This window comes from Pholcus phalangioides, unplaced genomic scaffold (genome assembly GCF_987345545.1).
Source record: "Pholcus phalangioides strain wild (caught in Gottingen) unplaced genomic scaffold, Ppha-v1.0 ptg000003l_1, whole genome shotgun sequence".
Lineage (NCBI taxonomy): Eukaryota > Metazoa > Arthropoda > Arachnida > Araneae > Pholcidae > Pholcus > Pholcus phalangioides.
Window position 1 is genome coordinate 38,171,499 of NW_028301596.1, and position 14,974 is coordinate 38,186,472.

The 14,974-nt window shown below is 36.5% G+C and overlaps 2 protein-coding genes across 4 annotated transcripts in view; one reads left to right on the forward strand and one right to left on the reverse strand.

The window, feature by feature from the left end:
* Window positions 1-2,611, reverse strand: part of LOC149088505 (uncharacterized) — a 48,667-nt gene extending 46,056 nt beyond the window's left edge. Inside the window, exon 1 of one of the 2 annotated variants that reach the window (XM_089247990.1) lies at window positions 2,492-2,608. The gene's annotated coding sequence lies outside the window, so the exon portion shown is untranslated. Of the gene's footprint in view, window positions 1-2,491 lie in introns of both variants that reach the window. The other variant, XM_089247994.1, reaches the window with a different exon arrangement.
* Window positions 1-14,974, forward strand: part of LOC149088506 (uncharacterized) — a 531,717-nt gene that overhangs the window by 23,020 nt on the left and 493,723 nt on the right. The window lies entirely within an intron of this gene.

Here is a 14,974-nt window from a genome sequence, read left to right on the forward strand (position 1 = left end):
TATATACATTAGATCAGTCGACTCCAACTTTGACTCTGGGGGGGGGGGTTGCACTGCCCCACACGTCCCCCCCCCGTATCTCCGCCCATGATATATACGTATACATATATTGAGTGTGTTCTTTGCTTTCCCCCCCCCCCCCCGAAGAAAGTTGAAATGACCGCCCGAGTTCCCACTTCCTTCAGTTTTTATAAATTTTTAGATTCCTTACGAATTTGTGGGTCACCCTGTATTTGATCGCATCTGATTGTATTCTTCCCACTTACAGAAAGTCTTGAAAACTTCGGGTTGTGTAATGACAGGATTTCGCGGACTCTTCCATGTTGTTATAACCGAGTCTGGCTGTAATTTATTGGATATGAGTGTCACTTGTAATTTTGACCCGAGAGAGAGAGAGGGAGCTTATAATATTCATTTTCAGGAAGTATTTGCCTCATAACGAGGTTTGTGAATGCATGTTAGCTACCTCAAAGCACTGGAATCAACGATCAGATTCAAAATTCGGTAATAATTTAAATTTTCCCCAAATCTCAATGGTCATTTCAATGCATGTAATAGCCAATTAAACTTGCCAGTTACCGGAAGACGGGGTATAATGGCTATAAACAGGCCATCATAGGATATTATTTGCACCTGGATTAGACTAATTGGTCTGTTTGCTAATGAAATGAGTGTTATGACATGGAATTAATTTTATGACACTTTAATTCATTGAGTTAATATGTATATGGATGGCAAATAATTGAATGTAGCTCATTCCTTGATTGAGAGTGATTGAACAAATTTTTATGACATGGTTCAGAACGGAATCTCTAAATTGAAGCCGATTGTGTGCGAACGAGGAAACTGCGATATGTAACGGTAAATTTAATAAATCGGTGACTATGCAATTGTGTATATCAAGAGTATTATAATACGAGTATTAACCCACACACACACACACTTCTGACTTTTCCTGTTGCTGACGCTTACAGCAGGTTTTCATTGTGATGTTCACATTGGTGGATAAAGCACTTGAACCTTCACTCGTATATCGGGGGTGCCGTAGACGAGACTTTAACATCTCATACCCCCCCCCCCTCTCTCATCATTCTACCAATTAAATGCAGTAGTGCATTGAAGCCATGGTTGGTATAATATAATAGGGATGATGACAATCGAATATACCAATCGTCTCCATAAGTTTGACGAGTTTCACTATATATATATTTTTTTTCACTTTTACCAGTGATTATACAGGGTGCATAGCAAACGAGGGTGGGGGGGGGGTACGACATTTTACGGGAACCGTTGATCCTAGAGGCATATTTCCAATTGGAAGAAGTATTCAAATAGCGTTTACTACTCTGATAACGGCCGTATTCACCAACACAGTTTAAACTGCAATCGCAGGTGAAAGGATTGAAGATCGAAACGGATTGGTTAAATTGCGGATTTTAACCAATCCGTGTCGATCGCTAATCCTTTAACCTGCGATTGTAGTTTAAACTGTGTTGGTGAATACGGCCGTATCTGAATAATACGAATTCGAGAAACACGGGCGAAAGTTGGGATAAAAACAGCGTTATATGCGGATAAAACGGTTCACCCGTATTTAAGGCTACCTTTTCCTAACTCTCCTCCATTTTGCGAATATCTCACTCAATATTGAACTTAGAAACGTGGATTTTTTTTTTTTTTTTTTGTTGGCATCAAGAGCGACAGGGCAACAACTTTCGAACTTGGTTTTGAGACACACAGGGCCTGTATATATAGGGAGTTATTTTTTTTATAACTATACAACCCCTTGAAATATGAATGGCTTACGCCCGTATTCACCAACACAGTTTAAACTACAATCGCAGGTTAAAGGATTAGCGATCGACACGGATTGGTTAAAATCCGCAATTTAACCAATCCGTTTCGATCTTCAATCCTTTCACCTGCGATTGCAGTTTAAACTGTGTTGGTGAATACGGCCGTTACAAACGTGCAATTTTTGTTGCTGGCATTAGGAGAGACTTTTTTGGCAACAACTTTCTAACTGGGTTTTGGGGCACACGGGGAATCTAAAAAAAGTTTTTATTTGTATTTTAGCAACTACGGAACCCCCCCTTGAAACATGAACGACATAACTGAGTAGTACACATTATTAGGTAACTTTTACCAATTAGAAGTGCAGTATATCTCTAGGATCAACGGTTCGCCAGTAAAATGCCATACCCCATGTTTGCAATGCATCCTGTATAAACTGGTGCCAAAACAGAAATTGTGATAGTAAAGCACAAATTTGATAATTGGAATTGATTCAAGTAAAATGGTGTCACCCACGCATTTTAGAAAATACATCTCTCTCTACGTAATTGATAGATTCATCCATGATGTTTTTCGACCATTAATGCAGTAACGCATGTTGGAATGTTCCAGACAATGATATCACAATGACCTAGAGAACTATTAAAAAAAAAAACCACACCATCTACAGGAAAAATAGCACAATAAGTTAACAAACCTGTCCCTTGATGCGGTGATAGCCTTGTATATCAATGAAAGTAGATTTTGTGTTTTTTTTCGCGATGTGATACTGGATTTTCTATTTATTTGCGCACTACTTCTTTCCTCCTTGATAATGTATATCCGGTATTGACAAAGAACCATGGATGGATATGGGGGGGGGGAACAAATAAAATGTAATGAAAGTTTGGAGCACCTGCACCAACAACATCATAGTTAAAAAAGAAATAATTTCAGCACTTAAAACGTACTTATTTACGTACTATTGACGATGGCTGTTCCTAGTATGTAATGTGTAGGCCTATAATGCGCACTTATTTGCATATTGACTCTTTTTCTTTCGGGCTGATCTTCCACATTTGTTTATCCAGCGGTACTTATGGTACGCGTACATTATGTTGAACTTGAATGATTTTCAGAGGAAAAAGTTGGTTTTTTGTTAGAGTCTTTTGCTATTGCCAAAGCTCGAAGTTGGCAGTTCGCGAATTGGCCGGCCCTAGTTCACCCGCCCAATATCCGAATTCCTGGATTTCACCGGACTTTTTCTAACCTCTATACAGGGTGTCCTATGAATGCGGTTGCGGCTTTTATCGCATGAACCGTCTGTCGTAGAGGTATGATTCCAATTAAAAAAAAAATGCTCAAAAGACGTTCAAAAATTACCCTGTGCCATTTTTGAGAGTGAAAATACAGTGTGTAACAAAATGAAAAATCTACATTTTTATACGCCCCCCCCCCCGTGTGTGTGCCCTTCATTCCAATTAAGAAGTTGTTGCCCTGTATCTCCCGGGGCGTACAAAAAATAGTTTTTAAATATTCGCTAATATATTCACATTCAAAAATCGGAGAAAAGTTATGAAAGAACGGCAAAAACTAACGGACAACGTTCCTTTCCATCATTTATGCAGTCCTTTCCCAACTTCGATTGGGACTTAGGAAGAATCTCAGCACTTAGGAAAGTTTCAATTGAATTGAAACATGATTCTTTTTGGTGGCTTCAGGAGAGACAGGTCATCAACTTTTTAACTTGAAGTTAAAGGACGGGGATCGGGGACCGTATAAAAATTTAGATTTTTTTTTATTTATTTTGCTGCATTTCGGAACTCAAAACTCATGTAGGGTGATTTTTGAACGTCTTTTGAGCATTTTCTAAATTGAAACTATACCTCTACGACCGACGGTTGATGATGAGATAAAGGCCGCATTAGTATATATCGGGCACCCTGTATATCGATCCCTATGATTCGGGGTCATTGCCACGAAGGAGTATTTTTTTGTGTGGTAATTATGACCATTTATATATATTTACGCCAAATTTTATAGCTAAAATTATATATTCCACATTACTAAATTCTATTTTTTTTTAAATTTCTCTTATTCCGAAAAATTCGAATTCAGGGAAAGTTTTAACACTAAAATACGGAAAAAGTTCTCAACTGAGTGAAAACTTCGACTTAAACAGATATTCGATTTATCACGAATTGACTGTAATTCAACACATTTAATCGGGTGATAATAATATGAAAGCCCTAAACCCAATTTTTTTTATAGGAATTATCGAGATCGTGGCAAATATTGAGTGGACTCGGGCTCATGGACCGGATACAAGTTCACGCTTACTATTATTCGGCATTATATAGTTCGCTGGCAAATTTATTTGGCATCATATATTATAATCGATCTGCCCATTATATTATATCTAATGCTGTAGTTGTTTTTAAATAAGATAATGATTGAGAATCAATTTCTAATTTTTTATTTGCTATATGTTTCGTTCCACGTCTGATTTACGCATGGTGTAATAATGTAAAAACTTGTGTTTAATTATTTGCAGCCACTTATTATGAAAAATTAGTGACAACTGGCGATTACAACTAATTACCGGATTATCACTTTCACCGTGACGTGTATGTAATATTTTGTATTTATACAGTCGGATTTGCTGACTTTTGATGACAAGGGGGGTTTGAAGGTTTCTTACGTCATCAACAACCCCTTTTGAAGATATGTAATATTCTAAGCTACTGACGGAATTTTGCTGACAGGGGGGAGGGGGTCAAAAAAGGCTGAAAATCTGCTTATGTAATACTTGAATGGCCCCTAAGTGGCCTACAGAGCCACTTCAGTGATCTCTAATTTTTTCGAGGATCCAAGTGATCTGGAAATGTGTCCGGGCAACTTAAGTGCTCTAGAACTGTGCCACGCATCACTCAAGTGATCCGTAATTATATGCCGTGGATCACTTAAATAATCTGTGAATGTGCCGCGGGGGGATAACTTGAGTGGTGTAGAATCGCACTGGGGCCCGACGAAATTTTGCTGACAAGGGAGGGGAAGGGGTTAAAAATGGCTAAAAATATGATTACGTAATACTTGAACGGCCCCTTAAAGCTATGGTTCAAAGAATTCAACCAACGCCATCTAGTGGTCTTATAACAATTTCCCAAAGTTTTTAATTGTGATTTTACTTGTCTTTGTGAATTAGATCAAAATTTCTTTTTTAAAACGAACTTAAATTTATAATTTTCAAATACAATTTAAATTTGTATTTTGTGAATAAAATTAAAAATTATATTTTTATCAATAAATTTCAATTGTACATTTTTATAATTTCAGCACATGTCCTGCAGTATACGAAGGTTGGCCTAGTTAGTTAATAAGAGCTTGCCAAATTAAATTTAGATTCATGTATTATGTGAATTAAATTATAATTTAGATTTTGTGAATGAAATTTTGGTTCATATTTTTCTGTGAGATAATATAAATCTATCTTTTGTGAATTGAACTTGAATTATACATTCATTTTATCATGAATGAAATTGGTATTTTTTTGCGAATTGAACTGACTTTCATTTCATTTTTTCTCTATCGTGAACAAAATTTTCATAATTAACAATCGAAAGTTTAATTTTTCAGCGTGGATAAAATTATAATCCAATTTTCAATTATCAAATGAAAATTCAATTTTTTTATTATATAACTTTAATTCGATTTTTAATGATTTCATGTACGTATGATTTGAATTGTGATATTTGCAATTTTTTTCGTGAATCAATATTTGGTAATTTTGAAAAAAACATTGAAGTTAGATGATTTTTTAATTGGAATTTTTCGTGAATTAAATTGGAAATTAGTTTTTTTTCAATTGAAAATTCAGTATAATTCAAACATTGATGAGCCGCTTCCAAAGTAATAATAAACTTATATTTTCCAGAATCTACCGAATTTATATTAACAAAAATTTTTTTTGTCTCATAAAAGTTAATGTCCAAGCTAAGTCCTTACGGAAACGGAATTGAATTCAAAACGACGTAATATGAAGCCATTACGATACTAATTAAGATTTCTGAAATTTTATCTGGCTTCATTAAAGAAAATAGAATGCCTTCACAATACGTACATCCCGTATCAAAAATAATGTATTCAACATATTTTTTCCATCAGTGCCTTGAAAATATTTTCCCTTTTAAAATATCAGAATGGAATTTTTATCATGAGCGCACATGGGAAAAGTCGAAAAGATAATCTCTTCGTTTTTTAAAAAAGAGGAAATGATGACGGGGCCTCTTTCAAAAGCTTTCAGAATATAAAAATCGAATCTTATTGGGAAAAAAAGTGATTGCCTCACAACGCAGAATCTTGAATAATGAAATAGACGTCTCTTTATCCCTAGAAGAAGGAACCTTCAAAAGCGAAGGTCTTACTTCAGAGTACATATACGGGGTTAAAGTAAGATGAGTTTTCGGACTATGCAGTCAAACTCGGTTGTAACGACGCCTTAGCTACAAGGCCGTCTTATGACCATCCAACGGCCAAGTGATTTTTCTAAAGCCCTACCTGGCAAATTCTCGAAAAATTAAACTACTTCTCATTTTTTAATTTTTCTAAGGGTCCTCTTCTCTTGAGGCCCCGGGCCGTGCGTTAAGACGGCACTGCTTGGCTATAACGTCAATATTCCGGGGTGATTACCATACCGAATAATGCTAATGAACCTTGCTTATAACGTCAATCAAAACGCAAGAACGTGTCTTCAGAATGTGTCTGATATAACGACACATTTTTCGTCGTTTTTGCTTCTGATTTTATAGCGTTTTTCCAAGAAATTCCTGGAATTGGAGTTCGTCGCATTGAAGCAATGTCTCATTCTACGGATCTCTGATATCGTGCGTTAAGGCAACTGACCACTTCCGGGGCAGTTTTTTTTTCAAAACTTATGGATTTTTAATAAGCGCTTGGCATAATACTGTACAAAAAAGCAAGAAAGTCCACTGAGATATCTGAAATATTTCTATAACTTTTTGATACATTTTATTCTATGTAATCAGAATTAGCTTATTTTCAGTAATTTACATTGTGCCCTGAAAACTACAACATATATTCGAATAGTTTTGGTGCTGCATGCTGCTATGACTGTTATCCGTGCAATGAACTAAAAGTTCTGAGTTACACAAAATATTCTCTAAGATATGGCAGTTTTCATGAAACAATACATAAATTTTCGCAAAAAACTCAATTTTTTTATTCAAACAGCTGTATAATATTGAATTCTAAACATATGGTCAAGGTCCTAGTTTATTGCACAGCCAATGTTATCTTGAACACTGTTGAAAAATTTCATGAGATATCTTGCATAGTTTTTGAGAAATTTGGTTTCGCGTGGAATAATGCGACGAAAAAATAAAAAAATATCAAAAAACGCGTTTGGAAATTGTTCTTTGCCTATAAAACCATTGTTCCAAATGATTTAAATCAGCCAAGACTTTGTTTTGACTTATTGTGTGTATAAGAATAAAAGTGTTTTGGATTCTGTGTAAAACATTCTTCCAAATAAATTCATGAAACCATTTTCGACAATTTAAAAAAAAAAAAAGTCGTCATTTGAACGTAGTGAATTGCGTTAAGAATAGGGCTGGTTCGATTGATCGTTAATCGCAGTTTAAAAATTTTATCTGAGTTAATCGTTTTTCGACCAATCTGATCAAACTTCGATAAAAAATTTTTGTTAAAAATTTATAATTTAATTTTATTTATAGACTAAACCAATTGGATGTCTTGAATTATGTTCCTATACATAGGATTTCAGATAAATGACCATATTTGAAAATATTTTCATTAAATTTTTCTACTTGTGGAAATACAAGTCGATTCAACCAAAAACTAGTGATGATTTCAGTTTCAAATTTGAGTTTCATGGAGGTTTTGGAAGACAAGACCAAGATTTATTGTCTCCACTGTGAGCAGAACTTTTCTTATTCGAAAAACATCAGCTTCCCCTCCCCTACCCCTCCAATACCATTTCAGAGCAGTTTCAAGGTAAAAAAGTAACAGTTTAAAAATCGAAATTAGTTTCGAAATCAGTGACTAACCTAAAATAGATTTTAAAAGAGAAAAAGACAAGATTCTCTCTCCTAGTTAAAAAATTTCAGGACATGACAATCATGTTCAACATTAAATAACTTCAAACGGGTATAGCTCGTTCTTCTAATCTATTTCTTTATTTGTTTGCATTCATTTAGTGCATGGTGCGTGAAAGGAATAGAATTGCTTATATTTTTACCGCATCAATTATCTACACTGCTAAAAAAAAATAGGTGATATGTTGTATTTATTAAAATTTAGTTGATCAACTTTTATAATACATCTCTTCTGTGAATACCTAACAATGTTCTTTGTCTATATTTTATCAATGAAAATGTTCAAAAATCACAAATAAATAAAACTTACATTTCCCCTAATTGTTTTAAGCATTGTAGTTTGCTTCACCAATGCTACGTTTGCTATGAATTGGCACTCGAAAATATTCGATTAATCAGTCGATTATCGATTAATATTTTATGATCGATTCCCAGCCCTAGTTAAATTTTTCTTCTCTTGTTTAATTTTACACTTTGACTTCCTCATTAACTGTAACATGGAAGGTATACGGGACATTATATATTCCCCCAGTTTTGCCCTTTTCCCCACTTTTTCTTTATAAAAATGTCTCGTTATTTTCAACGAAGCTGACGTGAATTTTCTCCGCTAGAGTCGAGGATAAAGATATTTGCATAATTTATAAATTTTATTTGAGAATGCGCATGACTATATAAATATTCATCATTTCAAAGTGTAATGTTTTGAATATTAATTGTGCAGTTGTTGGCCTGTTGGCGAGACTTTTCAACGGGACGATCGGCAGGTCCAAGATCCTGTGATTTGTTTTATAATAAAAAAAAAGTCCTCCTTCATGAGAATAACTTTTTCGCAAACCAATCCAAATATACGAATTCAATTTTTATGAATTTCTGGGACACACTGTATTTTTGGTCAGAATTATCGTAGCACTACCAAGTTGTGAAAATGATCTCCATCAGCGATGTTTGTAACAGCTGCGAATTCAAGAAAGCTCTATAAAAAAAAATCGGACAGTTCTATAAAATGGTTAAAACTGTCAAAAAATACGAATGCTAATCTATACACCTTTGGAATTTAAACTTGAATTCACCCTCAGGATTTTTCGATAACGTTGTGATCAAAGGCATAGTTCTGTTATTAGAATCCTTGTTACTGTCACGGAAGAGTAGGAAATCATGCTATATACACTGGAAATATGAATGCTAAGCATACAAGGATGAGGAAGAAAGACAATCAATATCAGAGCGCAAAGATCCAACAAATATATTCCCTTTGCTCTTTCTTCAGAGTAAACTGCGAAAGTAAACACTATCGGACCTCATGGATGCAGATAGATCTAGGGTTTTTATGAGTGACCCCGGATCGATATCACGGCATAATGTTTGCATATGGGATCAACACCTCAGAGGAGCACACACGTATGAGAACACACCATGATCGAAGTAAGCTGAACCTACGTACCTGCAGCTGTTATGCGAGCATATATTACGTATGCGTACGGTAGCTTGAAGGCTGGCATCTGCGCTGGACAAATCTATTGCCCGACATGTGTGGGGCATGTAAAAATTTCGACTGGGCATGTATTATTTTCGACCTCATTCTCGACGCTGGCGCATGAAAAAAAGAAAAAAAAAGAAACAAATTTAAACATTTTCGTTTCTTCAAGTTTTTCATGGACGATGGTGCAAATGGTTCCTACACACATGCGTGGAATTCCACAGAAATGTTCAATTTGGCAGCCATGGCACAAATATCATCGTATTGTGATCAAGTTTCACGGTCCTAATATTAGGCAGCTCGGTGTGGTAATGGGTCCTCATATACCTTAACTGGAGCGTATTTGGAAAACGGAAAACCTCACTTCAAGAGAAATGATATATCCTGATTTAATTCATTTACGAAGAAGAGAAAAAACTTCATAGAGAGAGAGTGAAACCACTGCTTCTAGACAAAAATGCAAATCTTGTACGTCAAATACGTAAGCGTACACGTGTGTGTAGGCGGAGCCAGTAGAGAAACAGGCTTTATAAGCGCGCGTAAGTTAAGATTCATTTCGTTCGCTAGCACACCTCGGCGAGTTTCTTGGCGTTATTTTGCAGCAATCGGTTAATTTCAAATTGTAACAGTAAAAATGAGTAACCACCAACGTTTAGATGATGGAATGAGGTGGCGAATTGTGGGGAGGCTAGAAGCAGGCCAATCTCAAGTCCAGATTTGTAGAGAATTCAATTTAACGCCCAGCGTCGTGTGTAACTTATGGAAACAGTTCCAGGATACCGGATCCATCGAGAGAAAGCCTGGGCAAGGTCGTCCAAGAGCCACGACGGCCAGAGAAGATCGCCATTTGTCGATTATAGCGAGGCGTAACAGGAGTGCTACAGCTTCTCAGCTCTCTCGTGACTTGTATGCAGCCACAAAACCCGTGTATCCAGGGTGACTTCATGAGAGAGGGTTGTTTGCAAGAAGAACTGCTGTTTGCATCCCGCTCACTTCTACGGACAGGAGAATCCGTTTATCATGGTGCAGAGAGCATAGAGATTGGAGTATGGATCAATGGGCGACCGTTCTCTTCACTGATGAGTCCCGGTTCAGCCTAAGCACCGATTCTCGCCGTACGTTCATATGGAGAGAACCAGGGACCCGCTACCTACCCTCCAATGTCCGCGAAATCGACCATTATGGCGGAGGAGGTTTAATGGTCTGGGCAGGCATCATGTTGGATGGCCGCACACCTCTCCATGTCTTTGAAAGAGGCACTGTGACAGGTGTGAGGTATAGGGATGAGGTCTTGGAGCCCTATGTTCACCTTTTCAGGGGTACAGTTGGCCCTGAGTTCATTTTAATGGACGATAATGCGAGGCCACATAGAGCTCTTCTGCTCGACGATTTTCTAGAGAGTGAGGATATTCGCAGGATGGATTGGCCAGCCAGATCTCCAGACCTTATCCCTATAGAGCATGTTTGGGACGCTCTGGGGAGGGCAATTGCAATTTTGAACCCCCCTCCGAGAACCATCCAGGGAATGAAAACAGCGTTGCTGAACGAGTGGGACTAATTCCCACAGGAAATGATAAACTGCCTTATCTCAAGTATGAAATCACGCTGCGAGACCTGTATATCTGTAAGAGGGGACCATACCCCCTATTAACCCATTTTTTTGTTTATTCTGCAACCGCTGTTTCATACCTTCCGACTCCAACGAGTGTTACGCACGATCATGCGTGTGTATTACAATTATTGAATGGTTATTTGTTTTGTATTGTATCAATGTATGTACATGTCAAATTTCATTAAAATCGGTACAGTAGTTCTAGAGATAATCGACCAAGTCTGCAAATTCTCTTAATTCCTTTCACCAGTGTATAAACTGTCCGAAAGGGATAAACATTCTGTGATCGTATAGTTGTCCAAAAAAAGAGTATTTGCACCCATTCCCTTCCACACAAAAATATCGGGGGAAAAAATACCCACATCACAAAAATAGGGGAATTTCACTGCCATCTATCAAATAAAAATTAAACTATCTGCTATAATTTTTTACGTGTAATTGATTGTTGGTTTCGAATCGATACGCATGAAAACGGACAAAATGTGTTACAATTCCATATTCGTTTTTATACTGCATAGTAGCATAAAAACAAATAATATATTTTATGCGTCAAAATAACCTAGTTAATAGGTTTTTATGTCTACAATGAGGAAAAAGTTGAAAAACATTGAAGAATATCGTACAAGGCCCGGGCTTTTGGGGCCGATGGGCCTCATGATTGGTCACTATAATGCCCTCTGGCAATTTTTTTTAAAGATGTTTCGGTTTCTTAAGGCGGTATTCACCGACATTTCTAGAAATGTAATATATATCTCTGCAACATATCAGAGTTGTATTTTTCTAGAAATGGACGAAGGCGCTTTTGTCTTTCTAGAAATGTGCGTATTTGGAGAAACGCGTTGAGGCTGGTATGCAGTATTTCTAGAAATACAAATACAAGGCCACAGCAGGCAAAATGCCTAACGGGGTGGCTGAGAAAAAGATGTCCATAACAAGTATGGATGTCATATATTACTAAAATAAGTGACTTGCGCTGCATAAGATTGCTGCACTGAGGCTTGTTATGCAGTGTTTTCTCTAGAAATACGTGAGAGGCTTGTGTACTCCTAGAAATGCGCATGATTGTTGCACTCCACTAGAACAGTGAGTAGGAGTGCGTACTCCTAAAAATGCGTAGGAAGCTTGCGTACTTATCATGTACCATATAATATACCGTAAACGGTATGGCACACTACGGCCTCTTATCCAATGTTTTGCATTTTTATAATATTTTATCAGTTTCTTCCGTCATTGCTGATTCTTTTTCGCATATCCCTGAATAGTCTGTCACGCACCCCTCCAGGAGTACACGTGCCACAGTTTGGTAACTATTGGTATGCACACGAATGTCGGATTTGCACTGGTTAAATGGTAAAAATGTCTCTATCCATCTTCTAAATTTGAAGTGACGGTTGCAGAGATTCCTTTTTTTTTTACTTTATAATCATAACTTAGTGCATTGTGAACTAATATGGGCGAATTAGGAAAAAAAAAGTCTCATATACAGCTATTCGGATATAACAAGTCCAGATAATTATGAATCGTGCGGATACAAGATTAAGAACAAGACGGCTACTAAAGGTACTGCTAATAATAATGCTTTCTAAATTAATCCGCTCTCCATTACTGCTGTAATCCAAAATTGTGTAACGTGTCATTATCGAGATGAATATCGGGGGATGATGATTGGATGCAAGTTCATCTCGGGAAACACAGATAAATAACGTCGTCCATGTATCGACGAATTGTTGCACGATCGGAATTTGCTATATCTCGGCAGTCCGACGGAAACAACGACGGAGTGGATTATGACCACTTGGTGATTATACTGAAATTTATGCATAGGAATATATTAGTCGGCGCGTGTGTCGTAAATTGGATTAGAACATGGTGACATTCTGGACGTGTTCGAGTAATTGGTGCTCATCGGCTTTAAGAACAAGGGGAAATTCGGGCTTCCCGAGTTTGAGTGGTGCAAGTCAGTCAACATTGTTTACTGATCCATTGGTTTAAGACGGGAGAGTTTTATGAATTGTATTCGACTGTGTGTTGTGTACAATCCATTTCAACTTCAGTCATTATGGAGGCATTGATGTATGAACGAATTCGGACATGTACGGAAATAACTCTTCGATCACTATAATGTTAACTTAATGTCTTCTATTATGGAGCATTATCCCAGGCTTATTTTCTGAATGCCATAGGATGTCTATGAATAATTAAAATTGGCTTGTTCAGAGCTGTATCTACAGCCTTTTACTGTTATTCATCAGACAATATGAAGGGCATTAGGAATATGGTGGGCATTGTTCTGAGCAAATATGAATTTTCAGGGGCCCTTTATATGTAGCTTTCTTTTAGGCAAAGGCGTACGCAGGGAAAAAGAACACGTGGTCTGTGCTTGAGTACAAAAGGCACGTGTCCCGTTTGCTCACGTGAGAATAAAAGCGCCCTGGGGATGAGGGGAATTTCTATGTGGAATCAGTGTTCGCATGATAATTATTCAACCTACAAAGGAAGCGCTTGTAAACACAACGTCATAGTTGAATTCGGTTATATCCAGCTGATTCCCATAGAACCGTGGCTCCCAAACTGTGGGTCGCAAGACATTTCCAAAACAAAACAAGAAAAAATGATAAATTCATTTTCATCTTTCCCACAACCCAAAGTATAATGTCTTAACTAGAGACGTACGCACGGAGGGAGGAAGGGTGTGCTCTCCCCCCAAGTCGACCAAAAATTGGGAAAAAAATATTTCGGTGAAAAAATTGTAATATAGAAAGAAAATACCTTTTATATATGCTATATTAATCGATTTCTGCTAATTTAAATGCTTTTTAAAGGGCGATTGCTCATAATTTCTCGTGAAGAAAAACATTTTTGTGGGGGAGGGGGGGGCACAAAATGCTAGTGGGGGGGTGCAAGACTTTTGTGCCCCCCTCCAAAGGCGATCAGGTGTACGCCCCTGATCTTAATTGAGCTATTTAACATCTAAATATGTATCATGTACATATTTAGATGTTAAATAGCTCAATTAAGAGGGGTTCGACTGTATTATCAAGATGACCAAATTTCAATAAAATCTGTACTGAACATAGACATTTTGTAAACTTTCGAGAACATACGATAAATACACTAAAACATTACCGCTTTTACCGGAGGTTATGCATAATACCAAAGCTTCGTTGATAAATTTGATAAATTCCTCTAAATTAATTATTTTTGCCGGCTATTATGCATAAGAACTAAGTGTCGTTTGTAAATTTCATGCATACTTGAATCGCCCTTTTATTTATTATCGCCCTTACATTTATCGCCCTTTTAATCTGTGATTAATCTGTGTTATAAAATTCTACATCTACAAAATGATCAATATAAATTTATGTTTGTAATTAATTTGTAATAATAATACAAATGCCCCAAGTGTAATTAGTGAATTTGATAAATATGAAAAAATTTCCAAATGAGTCTAGTATATATGGGGTGATAATATAGTCGGACCCAGATATAATGATAACAAATTTTACGATTGTACCCCGATCGTAAAATTTGTACCCCAGTATAATATGCATCATATATTACGATTTTTCTTGTTTACCAACGACGCGATGCTTGGGTATTATGCATAATCAACAGTAAAAGTGATTAATTTAGAAAAATTCATCAAACTTACCAAAATTTTCGGAAAGTATACATAATAATCGGTTATTATGTATAATTACCGGACTGAAATGTTAATAGCATTAAATGACATTAACATATCATATATATATCGTTAATTCTCTCTAGTTTTATGCCAAATATTTCCTCTTTAATATCATTGTAATATGTTTAATATCAAAGCCTTACCTTTACAGCAGAGCTGAATTCAAATTCCGCAAGCTGTATAGCAATGTATATGCCGTTATGGGCCCAACTATTACATTATTTTGTACTACGTTTATAACACTCACATGTTAATGATGCAATACTAGTATATTAACCACAGATAACGTCATA